Here is a 27077-nt window from a genome sequence, read left to right as displayed (position 1 = left end):
GTTAATGGGTGCAGCCCGCCAACATGGCACATGTATACATATGTAACAAACCTGCATGTTGTGCACATGTACCCTAGAACATGAAGTATAATGAAAAATAAAAAATTTTAAAAAATTACCACAAATGCTAAGTACAATTAAAAAAAAAAAAAAAAAAAAAAAAAGAAGTGGCAAGGGCAGACACCAAAAGCTGCTCCAGGCAGGGAATGTGCTTCCTGCCTTCCTAGAGAACTTGGGGAACTCAACTTTTTTTTTCTTCTTTTGTTTCTTAGGAACAGAGTGCATCTGTCACAACACTTAATCCAAGAGAGCAAGATATTTGTCCATTTGTTCAAAGATGTATTCTAATTGCACAGAATGGACAGAATGGTAAGTGAATGGTCAAACAAATAAATGAAACATTGAAATTGGGAAATATTCTTTAACAAAGGCCAGTAACCCCTGCCTCTGGTCACTCAGCCTCTCTTACTCTCAGGGTTTGGCTTTCTCTGAGTAGAGAAACATCCTTATGCGTGTGCTGGCTCCATCTGTGTGAGTGGTGTTTCTCTGATCTATAGTGGATCTTCTGTTTCTCCACCTTGGGCTCACGTGGACTAAAGGCTACAAAATGCTGGGTGTCTGTACACCTTAGACAGTGAGGAACCATGGAGAGTTTATATATGCAGAGGAGAAGCGACCGTCTTGGCAGTCTTAATGAAGGACAGAGATTCTCAGACTCACAGGTACAGCCTCCACTGGGAACTTGCTAAAGATGCATATTCCCGGGTCCCACCCCAGCCTACTGAATCAGAATCTCTGAGGTGAGGGCCAGAGATCTGTGTCTTAAAGAGACCTCTAGGTACCTCTCATGCATGCGTAAGTTTGAGTACCACTGGAAACATGAAGAGAGTACTGGGTAAGGCCAGTGAACTATTAGAGGTTGGGCTTTATTTAAGTCAGGGGAGATGAAAACAAAGGAAAGAAATGTAGGAAATACAGAAGACAGGTTTAGGGGACTATGGTTGTCGGTGGGAAAGAGGGAGAGAGGAAGGGAGGATGGTTCTGGTTTTGGCAACGCCATGCACAATGGGGAATAAAGAAAGGAGGAGGAACAGGCTCAGAGCAGGAAGAGGATGGGCTCTGTACCTGACTCACCTCCATAATTTGGAGTGAGAAGTCCTTGTTGTAAATCCCTGACAAGCCGCATACAAGCCGTATGACTTTGAAGAGCGTCACTTTAAGCTCTCTGAGCCTCAGTTACTTTGGCTCCAAGAAGAGACTATTAATAGAAACATCTTTGTGTTATCTTGAAAAAAAGAAAAGAAAAAAAAAGCCACAAACAACAAATTGCTGCTTGTGACAGTGGTTTGTCAGGTCTGAGACACACTCGCAACATCTTCAGAGTCAGAAGGAACTGATGTCCATTCCCTGTCTTGCTTCTTGTTATTTGGGAGACTCTGGGTAAACTGGCCAACCACTTCTCATCTTCGTTTTCTTGTATGTAAATGAGGATCCTGGAATTTACCTCAATGATTATTGTAATAATTAAAGAAGGTAGCATGTGTGAATCATGAAGCACAGAGCCTGGTACTAGTAAAGGATTAGATACTAATCCTTTATTTTATTTAGATATCAGCAAATACCAACCACTGTTATTATTACTGAAAACAATATTGAAGACAATTAGCTTCATTTCACATTTACCATGTAAATTTCTAAAGCCTAAGTTCTTACCGAAGACCCAAGCTTAAGCGACAGTTGGCTGGCACATGGCTGGCACAACATTGGTGGATTTCTTTTGAGTGTCACAGACTGGCACACATGGGAATGGCCTTTAGAGCCCCAACTGGAGCCTTTGCTAATTATCTAAGTCTTCCCTTTTGAGATGAGTGTGCTTTTGGATCCTACAAAATGGGAATTGCAGTGCAAATACACAGGTTCTATTTTGAAGGGATCCAAAAGATGACCCTAAAATTAATTATAATTATTTTTGCCAGAAACAGGTGCAAGAGGAATGTTGAATCAAGTGAAATCTTCAGATCTGTGCTGTTGTGGTGGAGTGTGCTTTTCTCCAGATATCAGCCCTCTAGGACTCCTCCAGAAATCATGCCACACCAGTGACATCCATCATTGAAAGACTCCATGTCTCTCCCCTTCACCAACACTGGTTATGTCACTAAAAACCTCCCAGAGAACCAAGCTGGAGTCTCTTGTGCGGAGCTTTTAATGATACTCACTCCTAATGGAGCCTCCAGCCCTGAAATTTTCATTTAAGCACATTGCGAAAATGTTCATTCTAATTGACATCATCAACATAGCACTTCATCTATTATTCACAGGCTCCAGCCTGTCTCCTGATTCAGAAGGGACAGATGAGAAGGGCTTCGCGTTGCCCAGTTGGTGAACATGGAGTTCTGTTGATTTTCTCTGCCATGTCTCTTCTCTTGTCTGTTTCCCTCCTGCTGTGGCCCTGATATAGGCTCTTCTTATCTGGACCCTCTCAGCAGCTTCCTCACTTGTTCGCTGCCTCCAGTTCCTATTCTCCTAATGAAAAGCACAAAGAGCTGCAGGCATTTGCTTCAAATCGAGCTCTAATTGGGCCACTTCTGTACTGCAATCCCCTGCAGGGATCTATATTCCCTTGGGAGTGAAATTTAAACTTCCTTGAGAGCATTCTGGGTCCCAGCAAACTACTTTTCCATCCCACCTCCCTCTCTGTTCATCAGTCCTCTGCTTCCCTCATCACAGGCTCGTCACCCCAACAACAGCCACTGCCATGGTCAACTCCCTGTCCCTCCCCAAGCTCTTCCCACCACCCAGATTCCCCCTTCTCTTTCCTCCGAGGGAGATTACAATCGTATCAGCCTTTAAGACCTGCCTCAAATGTAACCTCATTCATTAGGACCCTTTCTATCCCCCTCTGCATCATGGGATTTAAGTGCTATTCTCTTTGTTACATTGTCCTTTAGGATGCAAGAAAGAAGCAGGCATGCCATAAAATAGTTATTTATATTCACGGAGTTTTGGCCACTTGCTGAAGTGTCATATTTGCTTCAACTTGATATTACTCATAGCTTTGGTGACATCGAATCTGTTTGTCCTGCACAGATGGGTTTATGTGGATAATATCAGCTTTTTGTTCATTATAACATTTGTCCCCATTTAGCCTTTTTAAGGAAGTAGCATTAATATTAGAAGTAGCAATAAAACAGGCCTGGAAATCTTTATTCTATGCAGTCTATGAACCACCATCTCAGCTGTTCTTATGTTGAGGAGCAGGGTTCTGACGTAGTACAAGGCTCTGGCAGGAAAGTCTGCCCTTGCCTGGTAGACCTGGCCCAGAGTTTGCTCTGAGAACATAGACTGAATTTGCGAATATGAACTAATTGGCTCAGAGGTGCAGGGCCAGGGTCCAGGCTAGCATCAGAGAAGTTGAGGCCATCGTTTTTAGATGAATCACCCACGCCTGCGCTGCTGGACCAGAACAGTGAGGGCATCAAGGAAGCAGTGCAAACAGAAAAGGGCTTCGCACCGGCTGGGGTCACCCCTTAACACCATGTTCAGGAACAGAAGCAGCATAACTAAAAAGGAGGTTCGGGCATGAAGTGGGTACATCTCTCCATTTTCTTCCTGCCTTGTATTTAGAAGCAGGACTGACTCCATTGGATCAAGGAAACCTCTGGATTAGAAGCAGCTCTGTAGCTCTCTGGAGGTCAGCCTTATCATCCCCTGGTTCCCTGAGCTGTTGAAGTGGTTGCTCCACTCACCCGCTTCACTTGATTTAACACGTGACATAATAATGCCATAAAGCAAGGACTGCTGGACTCCAATTCCGTTCTAAATCCAGCCCTAGCCTCTTCCCGAATTCTAACTCCATCTTCAGGCAATGATGAGGGGTTAAAGGCTGAAAACTCAGGTATAAATTAAACAATAGGCAGTTTTCTTGTCTTAACTAATATAAAATATTCCGAGAGGAGTAGGCCTGACTCTGCTTGAAATGCAAGTGACTAAGTAAAGGCCTGAAAATCTGCAATTTGATCAGTGTGGTCAGGGCTGGGGAGGGCTCTTCCTGCTCTTCGGAAGCTGACTCCAGCGTGGCACTTGTCAGGCAAGTCAGCCAACTGCAGACGCACCAGAAGGGCTGCAATCTGTCCAGGTGCTGGGGAGAAAACTTTGGCACTTAAGTCTGATGTTTGCCACTAGCAATGAGGTCTGTATTTGCATGAAAGGGATCCCTTTGCCAACCACCCAATACTTTTCAAAGTCATTTCTCCATTAGTCATCTGAGTGTTACGGCCACTCTCATCGGTGGCTTGGAGTTTCATATGTGCCTTGCACAACCCTCGTGGCCCTCTGGAAGCTGACTTTCTGGGTTGGGATCCATGCTTCACCAATCCTAGATAGGAGGTCTTGAACAGGTGACTTTAATCTCTCATTGCCACAGCTTCCTCATCTGTAAAATGGAGTTGTTTTGAGGATGAAATTAGAAATGCAGGTCAAGTGTTTACTCTCATGCGTAGTCCATTGTATGTTTTCAGTAACTATCAGTTTTTATCAATAATGCCAGATTGGTTTAAGGTTCAACTGGGATCAGATTGGTTTAAGGTTCGACTGGGATCAGATTGGTTTAAGGTTCAACTGGGATGATGTATTTGAAAATATTTTGCAAACAGCTGCATATAATGGACGAGTTATGACTCTAAAGGTCTGGCATAGACACGACAGGTAATGTCCCCATATTATAGATGAAGAACCTATGCACACAGAGGTGAATGAACCTGCCTCATGCCACCTGGTGTCTGAGGAAAGGGTGATCCTTACGCTGTTGCAGATTCTCTTAGCATGACCTGGTGTCTGAGGAAAGGGTGATTCCTATGTTGCAGATTCTCTTTGCATGCAATGATGGGGCCTGATGTGACGTGGGGTCTGCCCAAAGGCCTGAATCTCCCATATCAGAGCTTAGGTTTGGTACACCCTCCCCACATCTGTCAGGTCTTACTATTACTTTCTGGTGGTCTTCTCTGTGCATACCTATAAATGTCTGTGTCTATTTAGTTACTGTGAGCTGGTATAGACTCTAGCCTTTCACCATTCTTATCAATAAATTAAATTTCACTCAAGAGTTGTGTTGTTGAAAATTCTTCTGTGGGCTGGAGAGTTATTGTGAATGATCTTCTAAAGCATCCCATAGGCTTTTTCATCTCTCTGGCTCCCCACCCCTTCACCGAGCTGCCTTTGAGATGGTTCTCACTCCATATGCATGACATTCCTGCTTCATGCAGACCCTTGACCTACATTTACAGCCTCCCACCCCACCTGGGTAGAGGTGGGAGGCAGGGTCATGGCTACTGACCTGAGCTCTCACTGCAGACACCTTGGGTTCAAATCCAGTGTCTGCAACTTACTTGCTTTATCTTAGGCAAGATACTGATGTTCTCTGTAAACCTGTTTCCTATCTGAAGAAAATGATATAATAATGGAACCCAAACCATAGGTTTATTTGGAATGTTTATAAAGGTAGAGCTATGTTTTCTGGTTTCTTCTGACTAATATTCCACCTCTGCTTCTTACTGGAAAACACCTGAAATCTTTTCATAATTTGTAGTGATCTTATAATAGGTGAAATTCCATTTCATCTGTAGGACCAATTATGAAAGCAGATATTATTTCCTGTTTATAGATAAATGGAAGTAAAACCAGAGGGTTTGTAACTTGTTCTCAATCACATAAATTCTACTGTTACAACCATAACTAGACACAAAATCCATAATGAAACCTTAACTAGACTCCTAACTCCATGTCTAGTGCTCTTTCCACTAGAGGTGTAGAACCAGTTAAGCCAGAAAAAACCCAGTGGGCATATTTCTATAGCTGATATTGGCCAATTATGAAGACATACACACACAGACACACACACACATTGTCACCATTAGTTTCCATAGGGCATAAGAGAATCCAGTTTTGAGACTCTTAGTTTACCCAGGGTAATGTCTCTTATCTCCTGAGCTAATTTAAAAGATACGTGTTTTGTTGTTGGAGTCATGCACAAACTAGGTGCTCAAAAACTTTTATTTTCCATTCTCTTTTCTGTTGGAATGTTATCAACTAACTTCTTTAAAAAAGCAATAATCTCATGAAAATGGCCCATATATGTTGGTTCTATTTATAGGTAGGACTATTCCAAGCACTTTCCATGAATGCAAGAAATACTTACACCAACCCTCTGGGTAGGTATGATTGTTATCCTGATTCTGTAGATTTATCTGTTTTCCTGGTTTCTATAGAAAATGAGGCACAGAACTTTTAAATAGCCTGTTCAAGGAGGCCACATGTCTAGTAAGTGATAGAACCATATTTCCATGCAGTCTGGTCTTTACTACTTACTCAGCAATGTATCCAGAAAATTACCATTTATTGAGTGTTGACTTGGTGCCTGGAATTGTGCTAGGTACATTCGTATATTAATTTATAACTTTACAACAACCCAGAAGGATAGTCTATCAGTTAGGATAAAACCAGGGCACCATTCTGAGTATTTGAAAGAGTGAATTTAAGGCAGGAAATCGGTTACAGAGGTAATTAGAAAAGCCAATAAATCAACAGGGAATGGTGAGCCATCCAGATTTAATAGCACCAGAAATTCTCTACCTTCATGGCTCTGGGGAGAAAATGAGGAGGCACTGTTTCTGGATCCCTGGGGCTAGCATTTCTTGACAAGAGAGGAAACCACCATGGACCCATCTGGTAGAAGACGAAGCCATGGAAGATATGAAGTTGCTATGGAAACACTGCCTGAGCTACGTAGAGAGAAAAGGAATATGCTGGATTCTCCCTTTCTTCAATCCTTTAGCCTCTCCCCAGTGCTTCTCTTTGGGTGAATACAATGGAAAAATCAGCCTGCTCAGGTCAGCTCCTTTGATACAGGCAGGACAGGGGAGAGGGAGGAACGGATTTAAGAGAAAACAGATTCAAAGGGGCACAGACCATCTGTTTTTGACATTCTATTACTTCTGCCATGTATAACTCTCCTACGCACCTGCACGTGCTGTCTAACATGAGGCAAGATTACATCGTATAAATGAAGATACTCCTGCCAGCTGGCCAGTGAGGGGAATCACGAAGGATCATTGATTAATGATATCGAGCTCGACTTCAAGGTCTCTAGGTAATAAGTGGTCCATTCCTTAGAGGCTTTTCTTGGTCTGTGAACTAAATCATGAGGTAAAGCATCAATGAAATACTTCATTCTAATAGTAGAGGAGAACAGAAGAAAAAAAGAAAAAAGAACTCATTTGTTGATGTTGAAAATACACATAGCTCTACAGTTCCCATGTATGGGATGGTCATGAGGACATAGCTGATATTTGTTCCTCCCCTTTTCTTCCACTCCATGTCACTTTTGCCCTCAACTGGCCTCTCATTCGGTTGACATTTTTTAACCTGATGTGGTTAAATCTTTATTCTTGAAGTCCCTGGATCCTTAGTGGTCCTGATTTGTGGCAGGTTGCTGTAATCTGTTATTGATGTTACTGTTGGACACAGATATATTAAGAAGCGCCCTAATGAATCCCTTACATTCCACTCATCATTCTCCCTGCCCTACTCTGTAGCAGCCAGCAATTTCCTCTTGAAATTTGAATTAATCATTCAAGCCATAATGGAAACCCTGTCTCTGCCTGTTGTTTCTTGATATGTAGAGCTAAAAATAGCCAGGTGGTTGTTTCAACTTCAGTTTAATTAGACCATTTCTGTGTCCCTATTGGAAGAACTTTTCTCTTGGGAACTAAAACTGCTAACTCAGTAACACCCATGGTTTCAACATAGGAGGCAAACATGTTGCCAGTGGATCATCAGGTGACATAGCGATGGGGACACTCCTACTCACATCGCTTATTTTCTGGACCTGTGTATTTGGCTTTGGAAGAAAGGATGTCATATTTTCGTCACTAGTTCAAAAATGTATTACATAGTGTAGTACAGGGTCCCAACTTGGAAAAGTTTTCTGCTAGTTAATGCCATCTCTCAGGCCTCAGTAGGACATCCCATCAGTAGTCACAGCTAGCAGGCTACTACTTCTACATGTGGCTGGGGTAGGAGGCAGAGCAGTAAATACAATGAATTCATTACCGTATATACCTTAAATCGTGAGCCCATTTTTGTACTCCTGTGATAAAGTGAGCTCTTAGTCAAAGCATGTTTTACCAAGGGAAAGAACAAGAAATTCTGTAAGTCCACAGACGGGAGTACCAGCAGATGTGTGATGTGCAGGAATGGCAAATCCTTAGCCGGAATATACGCATTCTCCAGTGACTGTCAATCACTACATTCTCTATCATGAACTGGATCCAGTGTCACCAACCTGCTTCTAGGAGAGCAGCCACACTGGCCACTTGGCTGTAGCTTGTGTTGTTGGCACATAGGACTCATAATAGTGCAGTGCCCAGAGCAGCCTTGCTGAGCCTGTGTCTCTTGTTCTGAAAGGGTGCATGACCTCTGTCTCTGCCGCCACGGCCACTCTGAGCAAGTACCAGGGTAGGGAAAGATGCTGATTGGCATCTCAGGATGGTCGTCTTGTCTACACGATTGAGTGTGTCCTTTGTGTGGGATACTTCTTGGTACACAATCAAATAAACGTGGAGCAAAGGTACTACATTTAGAAAACAGCAACAGAGAAGAGAGGGATGAAGAATGCTTCTGGGGACAGACCCCAGATTGGCAGATGTGGGTTGCTGTTATCTACATTTCCCAGATGAGAAAACTGAAGTTCAAAAAGGCAAAGTGACTGCTCAAGGCTGTAAAGCAAGAATGTGAAAAATCTGGACTTGAACACAATTTATCTGACTGCAAGGCCTTACTCTCAGACCGCAAGCATTTCCAATGAGTTGCTTTGTGAAATAATTCATTGCTACTTAACAAATGCACTTTGTAGTGGATATGGGTGCTTTAAAATCATGATGATGATGACATTCATTCATTTCTGTTTGGAACTGCACCCCACCCCAAGCTTCTGGACTGGAGAAGGATCTGAGGTTTAGGTCTGAGAGGCTAATGTAGATGTAGAGTTCAGGTAGATCTTCTCGGGTGATTTCATCACGAGCATTGCTGTGACTGCTTAAAACTGAACATGAGAAGAGGTTTAGCATTGCAGGTGGATGGGTAGGTCTAGAGGGTTCTACTTAGTGGTTTATACAGGGAGAAGAAGGAGATTGATATCCTTGTGGACATAGTTGTTATATGAAGGTTGCAACAGGTAATGTTTTCCAAGACCCTGAGACATGGTGCATCCGTAGAGAGACAGAGCAGACCCTAGTTGTCTAATGAATAAACCTTCCAGTGGCTGATAAAGCAGCTTAAATTATGAAGCCAATTTAATAGCATGCATGTAGATTCTGCTGTAGAATTTCAGAGGGGGGAAAAGATCAGCATACACTGGTTGTTTCTAAGTTTGTGGGTGGACATGGGAAGGAAGTGGGCCTTGATGGGTAGGGGCCATTATAAGAGAGTGTTCCCTTCATTATTCATTTCCCATTTCTCCATGATTCATGGAATTTTTTCACAAAGAAGCATTTTCTTTATTTTCTGGGTAGCCCAGGAATCTAAGTGATAAATATCCCCAGAGTTTTAGTCTCCTCTCCTTTAATCATGCCAAATATGTTGCTGGAAGAGCAGGTTTCAGGAACCTTGTGTGCTGATGTCAAACTGTGCCTGCTGGTCTGCCTCACTCATCGGAGAGCGTGGCAGTGCTCCTGCCCTCTGTCCTCCCATGCTGGCCATCTTGTCAGAATCCATGCCACAAATGTCCCCACTCGGTGACATTCTTGACAGTTCTTTGAAAACATGGGCTACTGCTGTGCATTAAAAAAAAGCTCTTCAGACTGATGAATGAAGTAAAACACTTTAGTGCTATAACCCACTGTTGGTCACTAAAAATAAGAACGATGGGATCAGTTTACTGTTTTACAAATGAAACAGATTTTTGACTGCAGATCCAAGATTACAGAGCTGCAGCTGGCTCCATCTTGTGGCATAAAACCAGGAATGTACTTTCCTTCTGCTTAGAGACTTTTGGACATCCCAGAGTTTGTACTTTATTTTTATACAAATAGGTCTTCAGGCAACATTATCAAGAAATGTAACCCTTTAAAAAGAATAGCCCAAACCTAAAACACCAGAATTCTTATTTAAGACTTACATTGGTTACCATATATACCTTGGATTGTGTCACCATTCTAAAGTTAATAAAATCCATGAAACTATTTTTACTTTACTGGTAGAGATTAGCGACCATTGTTTCCATCTTGGACTGGCAACAATGTACCCAGTGTCCTAGGGAACAGTGGTCTAGACTGCAGAGGCTCTCAGCTGAGTTAGGACTTAATATCTGGGGGCATTTCTTAGCACGCATCTATTGATATTTAGTCTCACACCACTTTTGGGGCAGGGGGAAGAAAATAAGAGACATATTTTATATTTTGGCAGGTTATAAAGTGCTCCTCTTACAATTCCATCTACCACCTTCTTGGAGAAGGAACTCTTCACTAAAATTTGTAGTAAATTTTATTAATTTCAAATTTGATTGTATAGTTAATATAAATTGAAACATTTGATGTTCATAGAAAGCATTTATTTATTTCTAAAGGCTTTTACAAATTGCAGAGGGTACAAATGTTTAGGGGTTCAAGCAAAATTAACTCCGTATTTTCACCAATTTCTTTTTTGGCAAAATCAGTCAACTGATGCTCAGAAATCTCCGAGTGTGCTGCAACCCATTGAGCCAGTCGGCTCCTAGATTCTCACATGAATGAATGAATGGTCTCATGATATCATAATCCTTGCAATTTTAATCCCGCATGCATCCATTAACAACTATTCACTGAAAAACAGATTTTCTCGTGAAAAACTCAACAACTGGCTGTGTGTTAGCAGAAAGATATAAGGGTAGTGTCCGATTCTCCTTCTAAATAGAAAGTAGGATCCTAACGGGTAATGAGCTTGGAGTAGCTGAGGGAGAGAAAGAGGGCCAGTGCAGTTGGAAGAAGCTGAATAAACGGAAAAGTGCTGGGAAGAGAGGACATTCTGGGAGGTGGGAACCAGCTACTGTGGGCTCATTAGGTCATGGAGACTTGTCTAATTTCTATGAACATCAGTTTCTCTGTTTATAAAATGGAGGAACTGAATAAGTAGTATTTCTCAAACTTGGAGACTTCAGCAAGAATTGAAAAAATAGGTGTGGAGGGCACAAAACCACCTTATAGCTGGGCACCAACTTGTCATTCTGTCAAATAAGAATATGAAAACCAAATCAACAAAAGGACATGTAATTCACTAAACCAAGCATTTCGTGAGCGATTAAAAACACCAGAAATGGGCCGGGTGCAGTGGCTCACGCCTGTAATCCCAGCACTTTGGGAGGCCGAGGCAGGCAGATCATGAGGTCAGGAGATTGAGACCATCCTGGCTAACACGGTGAAACCCCATATCCACTAAAAATACAAAAAATTAGCCAGGCTTGCTGGCGGGCGCTTGTAGTCCCAGCTACTCAGGAGGCTGAGGCAGGAGAATAGTGTGAACCCAGGAGGCAGAGCTTGCAGTGAGCCAAGATCACGCCACTGCACTCCAGCCTGAGGGACAACGCGAGACTCCATCTCAAAACAAAATGAAACACCAGAAATATGGTTGTAACACCATCTAAGATTAAATGAAATTTTATTTGTTTAACAAACATTTATGTAGCACTTACGATATGCCAGGCGCTGTTGTAAGTGCTTTGCGAATAGTACTTTATTTAGTCCTCAAAACAAAACTATGTGGTAACATCACTAGTATAATCTGCATTTTACAGATGAGCAAACTGAGTCTGAGAGGAGTTGTGCAACTTCACCAAGGTCATGTGGCTAAGAAGTGGTAGAGCTGAGATTTGGACCCAGGTCGTCTGACTCCAGAGTCCACTGTATTCTTGACCTCTATGATATGTGGTCTTTCAATCCCCTCAGTTGAATAAAATTAGACTTTTCCCATTTAGTCTTCTTTTAAAATGTTTTGGATCACTTTATGATGAACCAGGAGCAGCTCCCTTACGGACTATGCTGGGCCAGGGATGAAAATTTAGGAATCGGTGTGGTGACCCCTGATAGTCTTTAACTGTGAAAGAATAGAGTCAGGCTGGATGGTAATGGGATAAGGCATACAAGTGGCAGAAGATGTGCCTTTGCATGTGTTTGAGGGCTGAGCTTTTGTGGAAATGTGTGTGTGACTGCATCGCAAAGCCGTAAGCAAGCAAATCTGCCTTTAAGCACATTTACTTAGCGTCTGTTTATACCTTTGATAAACCACAGATTTGTTCTGTTTGTATATTTTCTTTTTTACTTTGAACATTTACCAGCACTTATTAAGGACATGTCTTAGAGTTAGCAAATATCCTTTACTGAACCATCAAAGCTACCAACATCTTCTTATCAGGTAAGAGGGTCTAGCAGTTCTTCCTCCATCCTTACTGTTTAATAACACCACCACTAGTCTGTAGGCATTGTGTTTACTTGTAAATTTTTGAGTGATTACTGGAGGTTGATAAATATGCATAGTCCACCTAGCAACTGGGGTCTCCCTGTGCCTATGACCCATAAAATGTCTGCATAATCTGAAAGCTCAGTACATAAAATTCTGTACATTTCTAATGATGAGGTGGGTGAAGAGACCCATATTTTTATTATCCTTGACTCTAGGCTCTTGTTTCTGCTTAGTTTGGTTTGTGCCACTGCCTGCCCTATTTTGTCTTGTGCTGGTCCATATGTGGAACTCAGCCTCTTCTCTCAGTTGCCACGTGCACGCCCATCATGTACAATTGCACAGTATCGATGCGTGTAGTCAACTATCCTGAGAGTTTGAGAAGAAGGAGTGAGGTTGTTTACATGGACACAATTGTAATCATATTGAAATTTGATCTTAGACCCCTGACCTTAAAAGGTCCACCTACTAGTCAGTCATACTTCTCAGCAACCCTTCCTCCTCTCCTTGCTTCTTGACACAGCATAAGCTCCATATGCTCTGTTCTTTTCTAGGACTAAGCATTTTAGCTTTCTGTTTCTTCAACTCCTGCGCACTCAGGACTTTAGTGTTTCAGTGTTTACTCCAAGCAGCTTATCAAGAAATGGTTTCTTTCTGAATGAATATCCTTTATTTCGGGGTGCCTGCTCTTATCTTAAAATATGCTCACACACATACACCCTCAATCTTGGTAAGTCCCTCCTTCACAGATGCTTGTAATCAAGTTGGGGCGGGAGCTTTGGGGGGATGGAGGTGGGACAGGAATATCCACTAACATTATAGAAACATGTTTCTCATTGGTGGGAGGGGAGACTCAGAAAACCAGAAGAGATACAGCCTGTGATGGTGGCATGTGCAGAATTGTGGCCAAAGTTTTGGGCAAAGGGTCAGGAGAGACAATCACTCAAGTTTGAGATTGGTTCTAAATAAATGGAAACACATCAGAGTGGAATAATCTTTCTGAACACAATGCCTTTGGTTGGGGGCTGACTCTGTAGCTATGCCATTTATTTGAAGATGCTTAATTCTAGTGTAGGAGTAGAAGGAATTAAAGGCAAATATGGAATATCATACAGGTTCTTATGTACATTCTGAGAAAGTTCACACGCTCCCAGCTCACAGATTAAAACATTTATCTATGAGGGTGATTGTGGTCAAGATGGTGAGAAGTGAAGTGCCAAATTTGGGGATTAATTTTGAAAATAGAGCTGGCAAGATGTGCTGACAGATTGTGCATGGGGCATGAAGGGTGGCACGAAGGTTTGGCTGAAGCAGATTGATGTTGCTAATGACTGAGTTGGTAAACCTTTGCAGAGGACAGGCAAGGGATGAAAGGATAAGGAGCTGTACTTTGGACCTGTGAAGTTATTTTGACTACCAGGCATCTAAATAGATGTTAAGTAGATGGTAGCATAAAGAAGCTGGAGCTCGCAAGTTAGCAATGCATATAGTTACATATATGGAAGTTGATAGCAGGGCAATGGTATATAAAGCCATAGCACCGGCTAATACCATATAGCAAGTGTATAGATAGAGAAGAGGTCTCTAGCATGAACCTGGGGCACCAGCACTTAAATGAGAAAGAGAATAAGCAACTAGAAGGGTGGAGGAAGTACCCAAAGAGTATGGTATCCTAGAAGCAACATGTAGGAAAGAAATTCAAGAAGTATGAAATGGCCAGCCATGGTGGCTCATGCCTGTAATCCTAGCACTTTGGGAGGCTGAGGCAGGAGGACTGCTTGAGCCTAGGAGTTCAAGACCAGCCTGGGCAACAAAGTGAGAGTCTCTACAAAAAAAATTTAAAAAATTAGTTGGATATGGTGGTGTAGATCCACAATCCCAGCTACACAGAAGGCTAAGCTGGGAGAATCACTTGAGTCCAGGAGGTTGAGGCTACAGTGAGCTGTGTTCGTGCCACTGGACTCCAGCCTGGGTGATAGAGCAAAACTCTGTCTTAAAAAAAAAGAAAAAGAGAGAAAGAAATTTTTTTAAAAGAAGGATGAAATGTTAATATTCATCTATGTTAATACTGATGAGAAATTGAGTCTGTCTACTGAAAGTTGACCCCTCATTTTTGTATGGTGGAGGATAGGTTTCATTGAGGTACTGAGGGTAAGAAGTTTTTAATTTACTATTGGATTTTATTTGCCTGTAATATGGATTTTATAGCAATATTTCAGAGCGAGATTTGAGTATGAAATTTCTTTATTCTATCTTCATCAGGATTTAGACACAAGATTACATACTGGGTTTGTAAAACTGAGAACATTTCTATGTTCTAGCATAGTTTACAAAGAATAAGGATTTTTAAAACTTCACTTATAAATGGTCTTGGCTGAGCACGTTTTCAGAAGCAATTATGTAACTATTTTCATTCCAGTTTCTTTACAGTTACTGTCTTATTCAGGTTATCTGTATTTTCTAGTATTACTTTAGTAATTTTTTATTATACAAATATTTAAATTCAGATTTTCTAATTAGGATGTTTTTATATTTTTAATTTCCTTGAAGTCTATCATTACAGCTTTAAGATACTAATTTGGATATTGGTGTTTTCGTCTCTCTACTTTTTTTTTTGTAACCTGGGGTGGTTTTGCAAATCTGTTATCCATGTTATTTATTTGACTCTATCCATTTTTACATTCACTTTTAAAGTATTTGTTTTAGATTCTAGTACGATTTTTTAATATGCATGTTCTGGTTTTCTGCCTTTATCTCATTCATTTTTCCCCCATCTTGCCTAGATGACTCAAGTCATACCATGATTGTGAGGCCTCCCCCACCATGTGGAACTGAGTCCATTAAATCTCTTTTTTTCTTTATGAATTACCCAATATTAGACATGTCTTTATTAGACGCGTGAGAACAGACTAATACACTGTCCTTGAGTCAACTACGTCTTCCTGTTTGTAGCCCCCCTAATTACCCCTAACTCCCATTGAAGCCAACATCATCTAGCAGCATGATCTTGAAAATGCAAAGTTTCAGCTGCTTGCCTAGACGCACTTGCTGTTGATTTTGACCAACCCTTGCACTAGAAACTGATCCTGCATGAGCTGTGTCCCCATCAACTTCCTGGATAAAAGAATTTCTATTTCAGTAAAGCTGACTGTATTAGCAAATTAAACCCATGTTTAATGATAGCATCCTGATGTAGAAATCCAGCACATTGATTATATCCCTAGTGGGGTTGCGTTAGATGTGTTAGTACCTGCTACTCTATCACAGAGTCTTGAATTGTGGTTTTTATAGCTAGTGATTCAAAAGTCACATAAATAGTACCTATTCATATCTTACCTTCTACGGGAAGCCTCCTGAGATTATTTTAGTTTCCCATTCCTTGTACCTCTAAATATCTACAATTTTATCCCTTTAAAGATGATATAAATTGGAGATATTAACTTTTATTTAGCATTCTATGATTTACAGAGAAGATATTTGCATTCATTATTTTGTTACCTTATGACTTAGGCATTATTTACTTCTGTGAAGTAAAGAGTATAAATTTTCCATATTTTGCATTTGAAGAAATTAATGATGAAGAAATTGTCCAAGTTTACACAGTCAGTCAATGGCTAAGGGGCTGGAAGAAAATAACTTTTTAAAATGTTGTTTCATTAACATTTTTGTTTTATAAATGAGGACACTGAGACTTACAGAATAAGTTATTCAAATAAACACAGATAATTAGTGCAAGAACCTACATTTGAATCTTAGACTGTGTGAGTCTAAAACCTATGCTTTTTCCTCTATATTAGCAAGAACCAGATCACATTTAAACAGTGTTGTCTTGCGTTTCCCTCAAGAATTTAAGACTCTTCTCTATATTCTTAAAATATAGATATCATGATTATCATCACCATCACCCTTCAAGGCTTAACTTAAATGTTCCCCACTCTATGGATTTTGTGCTACTCTTTCCGTCAAAGTTAAAACATTTTCTCCTATGTCTCCATGGCACATAGCATATAAAGAGCTTCATTGATCAAGGTCAGAGTTTTGTGTGATTGTGTATGTGTCTCCTCCTGTAGACTTCTGGAGATCAGGTTCTGTGAATCTTGCCTTAATACAATACATCGAACATCTTAAGTGCTCACTAAATGTATATCGAAGGGATTTTTGTTTGTAACTTGAAGGAAGGACTTGCACGCTCATTCGGTGTCTTACACTCTAGATTTAACATTTTGATTGGTACTGTTATATCACACATTGGATTTCTGATGGTCAATAATATTTTACATATATAAGAATATTTTAATTTTTTCTACTTAGATCTTCATTAACAATTATGGAATTGGTTAAATTGCTACAAAAAAATAGATTCAAAAATTGGCCAAATAAATGTATTCCATAATTTGGCATCAGAACATCTCAGACCATTTTTCTTTGGTTTAATCTTAAAATAGCCTCTTTGTTTGACCCAGGCTATTAACCTCAGTGACTAAAGAATTCATCCTGTTCCACAGCTATAATATTTTTATATACAATCTATGAATTGTTGAAAAATCGATCCCTGTCTTCTGAGGCTGGGCCTACCATGGAACAAATATTTTTTCTTGTAAAGTATGAAACCCTCTGCTGAGTTTTCAAGGCCCTTCCTCACCTACGCTCATTATGCTGCTCCAAGAAAATTCCCTGCTTATTTTTCCATATATGACTGGTAATTTTTTTAACTCTGTGCTGGGTTATGTGCCTCCTGTATACTCCTACCACACCTACAGACAATCTTGATCAAAGCTCTTAACACACACAGGCATACTTATCAACTGACATAGTTTTAAAAAAAATTCCCTTTGCTTAATACAGTGCATGACAAATAACGGATTAATATGTATTTGTTCAGTTAATACATGCATGGGTGGATGACTGTGTGTTGGCCTGAAAAATGCTCTCCCCACCAAGATGTCCATGTTCTAATCTCCAAAACATGAATGTTACCTTACGTGGCAAAAGGTATTTTGCAGTTGTGATTAAGTCAAGGAGCTCGAGATGGGGAAATTATCCTGGATCATGTGGGTGGTACTAACGTCATCACAAGGGTCCTCAGGAGAGGGAGGTAAGAGCAGCAGTAGATGTGATGATATGGAAGCAAGAGGTTGTAGTGATGAGGAAGGAGTCATCCTCCTCCTTGATCCCAGGAATGGGGGTAGCCAACAGAAACTGAAGAAGGCAAGAAGAGGGATTCTCCCCTCAGTGGCTACAGAAGTAACCAGCCTCACTGACACCTCAGTTTTGAGTCTGTAAGACTCATTTCAGATTTCTGACTTCCAGAACTGTAAGGGAATAAGCCTGTGTTACTTTAAGCTACTAACATTTGTGATAATTTGTTAACAGCAGTAATAGGAAGTGAATGCAGGCTGGATGAATGCATGAATGAATGGACCTATTCTAATCAGTCATCCTGTGTATTCTTTGAACTGCTTGTGTCCCCATGCTGTTTACTCCATCTCTAGAGGTGGCCTTCCTGTCTATCTTCTTCATCCTTCAAGACCCAGGTCAGGGAAGGCCATCCAGCTCAATACTGCTCATGGGTTTCTCTCATATTGTCTCTGCCATGTTCCTCCATAACCCGGTAATAAATACTGATTGCATTGTCCTAATCTAGAAATACTTTTTTTTTCTGTATTTATTTTTTCTTTTTCTTTCTGAGATGGAGTCTCACTCTGTCACCCAGGCTAGAGTGCAGTGGCGCGATCTCGGCTCTCTGCAAACTCCGCCTTCCAGGTTCACACCATTCTCCTGCCTCAGCCAACTGAGTAGCTAGGACTACGGGCGCCCGCCACCAGGTCAGGCTAATTTCTTTTTTTTTTTTTTTTTTTTTGAGATGGAGTCTCGCTCTGTCGCCCAGGCTGGAGTGCAGTGGCCGGATCTCAGCTCACTGCAAGCTCCGCCTCCCAGGTTCACACCATTCTCCTGCCTCAGCCTCCGGAGTAGCTGGGACTACAGGTGCCCGCCACTGCGCCCGGCTAGTTTTTTGTATCTTTTTTAGTAGAGACGGGGTTTCACCGTGTTAGCCAGGATGGTCTCGATCTCCTGACCTCGTGATCCGCCTGTCTTGGCCTCCCAAAGTGCTGGGATTACAGGCTTGAGCCACAGCGCCCGGCCTAATTTCTTTTTTTTAATTATTTTTTTAATTTTTAGTGGAGATGGGGTTTCACGGTGTTAGCCAGGATGGTCTTGATTTCCTGACCTCGTGATCCGCCTGCCTCAGCCTCCCAAAGTGCTAGGATTACAGGTGTGAGCCACCGCGCCCAGTGTTTTTTCTGTATTTCTATTCAGATTATGTTGCACTCTCCAGTATAATTTTCTGATTCTTCTTTGGATGATAATTGTTTGAGTACTTTCTCATGTGAAGAAGAGATTTAGCATAGCAGGCCTGAGGCTGCTATCCTAAAAACAACCTTCCTGGAGGAAAGATGGAAAACCTGGGTTTCAGGGAGGGTTCTCACCATTCCCAGAACTGATGAGAGTGGCTCACTGTGTGTAAACTGTTTGTACAAACTGTGTGGTCTATGCTGAGCCCCTGCTTTCCTTCTGGGAATCTGGAGTTTGGTGCGTGCCAAGAAAACTGCCTGCAAGACCAGCCCCCTAATAAAAACCTTGGGCATGGAGTCCTTAGTGAGTTGCCCTGGAAGACACACTTCACACGTGTTTCACAACTCATTGCTGTGGGAATTAGGTGCATCCTATGAGACTCCACTGGGAAAAGGCTCTTGGAAGCTTGCACCTGGTTTCTTCTGGACATTACCCCCTCTGACTTTTCCTTTGCTGATTTTTCTTTGTGTTCTTTCACCATAACCAAGCTTAGCCATGAGTACTAGTAAATTCTGAGTCCTACGGATCCACCTAGTGAATTACCTTGGGGACCCCAGGTCCATCTTCATTAAGTTGCAACCACTACACAAACGTGGAACATATTTTGGGGCACTGCACTCAATAGTTACCCAGCACAGCTTACATATAAGTCATATAGGTTTCTTTCTTATTTTGTTCAAAGACCATAGTGTTACTTACTGTTAAGTAGACAGACTCAGGCAACTGAGAGGATTGTAACAGAGGAAGGAGTACATTGAGTAATTCTAGGTGTTTAACTTCCTATTTTGTGTACCTATGAAAAGAATCAGTATAACAAGAGAATAATCCCAGTCCAGTCATTATATTCTAAACAAGTCAAGCATATTCATGCTTCCATACTTTTGCTTATGCAACTCTTCTGCCTGAAAAGCTTGTCTCTTTGGCTTCCATTCTCAGGATTACCACCAGAACAGAGTTTAGGAGTGCCTTACCCTTTTTTTTTTTTCTGTATTTGGAACGAATTACCAACCAACCATTTATAAAAAATCTTGAGGCTTCTGATCAGGTTGCATGTAGAGCATTTGTTGGTTACATACCACTAATGGATCGAGTTCTCTTGTGGGGCTTAAATGTCTTAGAATGTGAGGTCACTGGAGATTCTGGCCAAGTAAGGGGAACTGGTATGACTGTAAAGTTTTCATGAAGGTGAGTCAGTGTGCCTGCAATGAGTGATCATCTCCTTAGCAAAAAAACAAAAAAATTTAAAAAATTTAAAAATTGAAATAGTATTGAAGACATTAGAGATACTAAAAGCTTATGAGACTGAGCAGACAAATGAAATGTTGGGCTCATTTTAGATGAAAGGAGACATATTTTTGCATCTGTTCCTTCCAACTCATTATGCTATCTCCCGCAAGTTCAACAAATTAAAACCTGGCTTGTTTCCATCTCATTAGGGATCAATTTGCATGAATTATAGGTTTGCATTATTCAAGATTTGTGTTTAATTACAAGAGTTGCATAAAAAAAGAAAAAGAAACAGAACAAGTATCCCTCACCTTTACATTCTTCATGTTGGTTTCAAATTTAGCTTTATTACCAAAGTATGAAAACTAAGAGTTAAAACCTGCTGAAAAATGAATAAAGCTTTTCCTGAGTTTACAGCCTTCTCTGACTAAAACACCTTCGATCTTTCCTCTGCATTTTAAGGCCTACCTGTCCCTGGAGGTCTGAGTCAACTGCCTCATCCTCAGTGGGAAGCAGAATGTAGGTGGGAAAGAAGAGCTCTGAAATTACCTGGAACCTGACCCCTGGCTGCACGCCTACTCTATGCCTGAGATGGTTCTATTTCCTTTTATTCTCTCAACAAGCCTGTAGAGAATGGACTCTTATTCCCACTTTACACATGTGGAACTTGGGGATCAGAAAATGAAATGACTTGTCCAAGGTCCCAGAGTTGGGAAGCAGAGATTCCCTAACCCTATCTCTGTCTGCCTTGAAACCAAGTTTGCAGGTCTTAGTTGTTGAAGACAAATTGATGTACCTCACTTTTTGCAATTAAGACTCCTTGTATCTTTTTAAATTCATGCCCTGAGTTAACTTTGACTCTTCCATGTTCCTCACCTGCCATATCTGTCCTCTCTATTCCACAGTTACCTTCTTCCCTTTATCCCTCCAGACTTGGCCTTATAAATAGGAATAGTGAAATAAGAGCTTTCATCTTCTTATTGATTAAGAGCCAGATAGAGGTAGCATCACATGCTGATTACGTAGCTTACTTGCTTGCTGTTCAACCTCGGGCAAGTAAATTATTTCAATTCTCTGAAGACTTGGATTTTTGTATCTATACTTTGGGTAATGAAACTTACCTCACAGGGTTTTCATAAGCATTGACTGAAATAATATATGCAAAGTACTTAGCACAGGAACCAGTCAATCAATTATAGTCAGAACTGTTAAGCCCCAGGATTTGAGCTTATTCCCCAAACATTACCAGTCAATGGTATTGTTATCCCAATTTTAAAGATAAAGAAAATTAAACACAGGGAGGTTAAGCAACATATTCAAGAGTAAGTAGGGGATGGGGCAGAGATACAAAGCCAGGCCAAAAGGGCTGCACAGCGTCTGTTTTTCCCATTATAAGTCTCTTTGGTGGACTTCTGAAGTGGTATTCCAAAAGACCCAGCTCCTGTCCCTACTTTGCAAGAGCATCTTGCTACAGTGTAAACCTAACCTTATAATTCCCTTGCTCTATGGGCACCCCTTGGCCTAAGGACTAAGTTTGAGTTACTAGGTTGAGCTAATGCAAACTCAAATCTAAATGTGGAACAATGATAATGTGTTGCATGTTTGTGTGGGGGGGTGGGAGTGTATATGTATGGATGCTGACAACAGCATTTATACAAAAATACAATCCTCCCAGTTGCCTGAGTCTGTCTACTTAACAGTAAATAATACTATGGTCTTTGAACAAAATAAGAAAGAAACCTATATGACTTATATGTAAGCTGTGCTGGGTAACTAATGAGTGCAGTGCCCCAACCTAGTAACTCAAACTTAGTTTGAGTTAGTACTCAAACTTAGTACTCCTTAGGCCAAGGGGTACCCACAGAGCAAGGGAATTATAAGGTTAGGTTTACACTGTAGCAAGATGCTCTTGCAAAGTAGGGACAGGAGCTGGGTCTCTTGGAATACCACTTCAGAAGTCCAGCAAAGAGACTTATAATGGGAAAAGCAGAGGCTGCGCAGCCCCTTGGGCCTGGCTTTGTATCTCTGCTCCATCAGCTACTTACTCTTGAATATGTTGCTTAACATATTCACACTGAAAATAAAAATAAATATTTGCAAAGATCAGAAATCAAGTAAAAACATACCGCTTGCTACGCAAACCTACTGGACACCCGGCCAGGAGCATACCTGTGCAGCTAAGTGTTCAAACCCTGCAGGGGCCAAGAATAAGAGGAACTCAAGCTCTGAGCATGATAATAGGTGATCCTGGATCACTTTAGGGAGTGAACTTGTCCTCTAAAAGGAGGCAGATAAACATCGTGTCGAGGTTCAAGGCTGTGGCTGCAGTGTTCTGCTCTTCCAAAGGAACCGAAATAAGCAGAAGCAGCCCAAGTCAAGAACTGGGAAGAACACATCTTGACTCAAGGATTAGATCAGGAGCATCTTTGTGAGATGAGAATCCCGAGCTGACAATGTTGAACATAGTTTTAAACTGGGGACTTAGAAGACTCCATAGAAAGAATGATACTAAGAAAAAAACTGCTAGAGATGTAATTGCAACCAAAAATTTTAACATTATAAAAGAAAACAAAAATGAATGGATACTTGTTTGGGAGTGAGATAAGAGGAAACCACAAAGGAAAAATTCAACTAAAATTCTGAAACATTATATAATTAAAAAAAAAAAACAGAGAAAAAATTAGGAACAGGTGGATAACAAACCAAAGCCTTTACAAACTCTGGGGGGAAATTAAACATTGATAAAATTAAATGCCAATAGGCAGGACAACTCTAAACTAGACGTGGTCAGAGAGGGGGAGAGAGAGAGCGAGAGAGTTCAGAATTAGGAGATAATTGTGACAAACTCACTCAGAATATGGTACAGAAGGGGACAATTGTGACAGATATGAAAGAGATTTTATGAGACATTGAGGACAGATTGTGGTGTTCTAACATGCATCTCATATTTTTCCCCAGAACTAGAAAATAGGTGGAGTGTCAAATGTTGCAATATTCTAGGAGAACTTTTCCATTATTTAAGACAGACATGCTAAGTGAAATAAATTCACACCTAGTAACATTGTGGTAAAACTTTAGGACACCAAGGATAAAGGAGTGCTCTTAAAAGTTTCCAGACTAAGAGACAAGTGTTACGTACAAAGAAACAATTCTACTGATAGGAAATTTTCAGTATAGGACCACAGATGCTAGATTACCGTTTTCAGAATGTGGAGAGGAAATAAACATCAACCTGGAATTTTAAACCTAACCTGCTTTATTATTTGAAAGTGAGATGAAACAAAGATGTTTTCATTCATACAGAGAGAGAGTTAACCTTGCCTGACTCTCACTGAAAGACTTAGCTCCTTAAGAAGGCTTTTCAGCAAGAAGAAAGTTGAACCCAGAAACTTGGGTTGGGATACAAGTAAAAGAAAAATATATGTAGAGAGAAACTAGTAAACTATAATGGCAAATCTACTTAAATCTTACCTTTATAAAAACATAACAGCAAGTAGTATCTGCTTATTTGTTTTTATCTAATGTGGAAAAATACTAGATAGTAATAATAATATGCACAGTAATAAAGAGGGGTCTGAAGGATAATTAAAGTGTTCTAGGGTTCTAATCATTTTGGGGGAGAAAGATGGTGAAAAATAATGAACCCTGATAACATCATAGGTGGTTAGAAAAGTAAGTATACTTTGAGAATTTAATAGTAACCTCTAATGAAAAAGAATAGAATCGATAATCCGTAATGGCAAAGGATAAACCTTTATCAATTCAAGAAAAAGCGAGGAAAGAGAAGTATACTGATGAAAATCATAAAATGTATCAATAATTATAATAAAAGTAAATAGATTATGCTTGTGTGCTTACATAAAATGCAGTTGGGTGCGGTGGCTCTCGCTTGTAATCCCAGCACTTTGGGAGGCCGAGGTGGGAGGATTGCTTGAGTCAGGAGTTTGAGATCAGCCTGGGTAACAGAGCAAGATCCTGTTTCTATTTTTAAAAATAAATAAATAAATATTAGATTTGATAAAACAAAACAAAAAATGTATCTAAGCTGCTTACAAAAGTCACATTTAAAACAAAAGCAGCAAATAAAAATAAGCCAAAATAGCTGACATGAAAATGATGGGATATAAAATTAAAAATGAATGCACCAACGTTAATGTCAAGTAATGTTAAAAAGGGATACTAAATTATGAAAAAAGATAATTTACCAAGATAATACAAGGAATCGGTATGCGCATAATAACTTAGCCTCCTAATATAGACAGCACAGTAAAAGTCAAGCCCTTTAATAGGGCAACCGTTGCGGGAAGTCAGGAACCCCGAACGGAGGGACTGGCTGAAGCCGTGGCAGAAGAACATAAATTGTGAAGATTTCACGGACATTTATTAGTTCCCCTAATTAATACTTTTATAATTTCTTATGCCTGTATTTACTGCAATCTCTGAACATAAATTGTGAAGATTTTGTGGACACTTATCACTTCCCCAATCAATACCCTTGTGATTTCCTATGCCTGTCTTACTTTAATCTCTTAATCCCGTCATCTTCTTCATAAGCTGAGGAGGATGAGTGTCGCCTCAGGACCCTGTGAGGATTGTGTCAACTGCACAAATTGTTTGTAGAGCATGTGTGTTTGAACAATATGAAATCTGGACATCTTGAAAAAAGAACAGGATAACAGCGATGTTCAGGGAACACCAGAGATAAGACTTCTGGCCACTGGTAAGCTGGACAGAACAGAGCCATATTTCTCCTCTTTGAAAAGCAAATAGGAGAAATATCACTGAATTCTTTTTCTCAGTAAGGAACATCCCTGAGAAAGAGAATGCGCCCTGACGGTAGGCCTATAAATGGCCCCCTTAGAAGCATGCCGTCTTTTATGGTTGAAGACCAAGGGATGAAATAAGCCCCAGTCTCCTATAGCTGAAGGAATGAAACAAGCCCCAGTCTCCAGGCTTATTAGGACGAGGAAAATTCCCGCCTAATAGATTTTGGTCAGGCAGGTTATTTGCTCTCAAACCCTGTTTCCTGATAAGATGTTATCAAAGACAATGCATGCCCGAAACTTCATTAGCAATTTTAATTTCGCTCCATCCTTTGGTCCTGTGATCTCACCCTGCCTCCATTTGCTTTGTGATATTTTATTACCTTGTGAAGTGTGTGATCTCTGTGACCCACACCCTATTCGTGCACTCCCTCTCCTTTTGAAAATCGCTAATAAAAACTTGCTGGTTTTACAGCTAGGGGAACATCACGGATCCTGCCGACATGTGACGTCTGTCCCGGACACCCAGCTTTAAATTTCTCTCGTGCTCTTTCCCTTTATTTCTCAAACCAGCCGAGACACTTAGGAAATAGAAAAGAACCCACATTAACCATCGGGAGCGGGTTCTCCCGATAGGCAACCAGTACCCTCTGTATCTGGCCAGAAATAACCTACCCAGTTTTCTATCCTTGTGCACGCTCCATACTCCAGGATATGTATAAATGCTTGAATGCACCCAATGTTTTGCCTTCTCCTCAGTATCCCAAGCTTCTGTAAACTTCCAGGCAGCCTACAAAACTTTTATCCCTTTCTCTGTGAGAAGTTTCCTTTAGCATTTGAACTCTTTCCTCTTTCTAAGTAGAAACTTCTTCTGAAGTCCGTTCTTTTATCGATGGATACAAAGTTGTCCACTGTGGTAGGAGAGAAAGAGGTCCCTACCCACTGAGCTTTAAGCCACCTGTGAAGCTTCTCTTGGTTAGGGTGCTTCAGAGTCAAGGGAAGAGCCATCGATCCAATTCCAGCTGCTTGTTCTGCTCACGGTGAAACCGTGACCCAGAAAGGAAAACCGAATTTCCCAAATTCACACAGTAACATAGGTGTCAGCATGAGGATTGCAATTCCCATCTCTGGCTACTCAGTGGTCTTTCCTGACCATTGTTTCTACTCTAATCTACATAAACTATGGACTGTGGGCTTTGAGAAACGAAAAGGCCTTGTACATAGTCTTGGCCAGATGTTTCATGCCACAGATGAAAGCACTGGAGCCCAGAGAAGGAAGCTTAAGACACTCACAGAGGCATTAAGTTCCCGTGAGAGTGCTGTAATACCCACCTGGGCCATCTGGTTTTGGTATTAAACTGGACAAGCTTGGAGTCTACAGAATATAGCTTTACTTACATAATGAAGTGCAAGCGGCCCTTGTTCTTTACTTCTTTTACTGTTTTAAGAATGTTTTATTCTTGTCAATACAAATTAACCTATTTTCATTCTATAAAATCAAGAATGAAGGCCTGTATAGAAACAAAGGCAAAAGTTCCCTTTTACAACTTATTCTCCAAAATCAATGTCCCAACCCAAAGGCAAGTGTTCTTTATTATACTGCGAACATTCCCCATTGCTACCTTGTGTATTTACAAATACACATGTTTTACAAACACAAATGCTCCCACACATGGACACTCCATACATGTGATGTTGATATCTGCATGGGCTGAATTGTAACCCCTGCAATTCGCATGTTGAAGTCCCCATCTCCATTATCTCAAAATGTGACTATTTGGAGATAGCTCTTTAAAGAGGCAATTAAGTTAAAGTGAATTTATTAGGGTGGGTCCTAACTCAATCTAACTGATGTCCTTATAAGACATCTTACAAGAAGAGGAAATTTAGATATTGGTATACACAGAAGGACAACCAAGTGAGGGCACAGGGAGAAGAGGGCCTCCTGCCATCCAAGGACAGAGACCTCAGAAGGAACCAGCCCTGCTGACCCTTTGATCTCAGACTTCCAGCTTTCACGAATATGAGAAAATAAATTTCTGTTGATTAAGCTACCACATCTGTGGCACTTTGCTATGAAAATCCTAGCAAACTAATATGTTTCTTGGGGAAAAAAAAATGCTATCGTACCGTACTTGTGTTCTGAGGCTTGTGTTTAACAACTTTATTGACCAGAAAAGCTGTACATGTTTAATGCATACAATTTGATGAGTCTGGACATACGCAAACATCCATGATATCATTGCCATA

Source organism: Chlorocebus sabaeus, chromosome 8, assembly GCF_047675955.1.
Source record: "Chlorocebus sabaeus isolate Y175 chromosome 8, mChlSab1.0.hap1, whole genome shotgun sequence".
NCBI lineage: Eukaryota > Metazoa > Chordata > Mammalia > Primates > Cercopithecidae > Chlorocebus > Chlorocebus sabaeus.
This window is presented reverse-complemented; position numbering follows the sequence as displayed.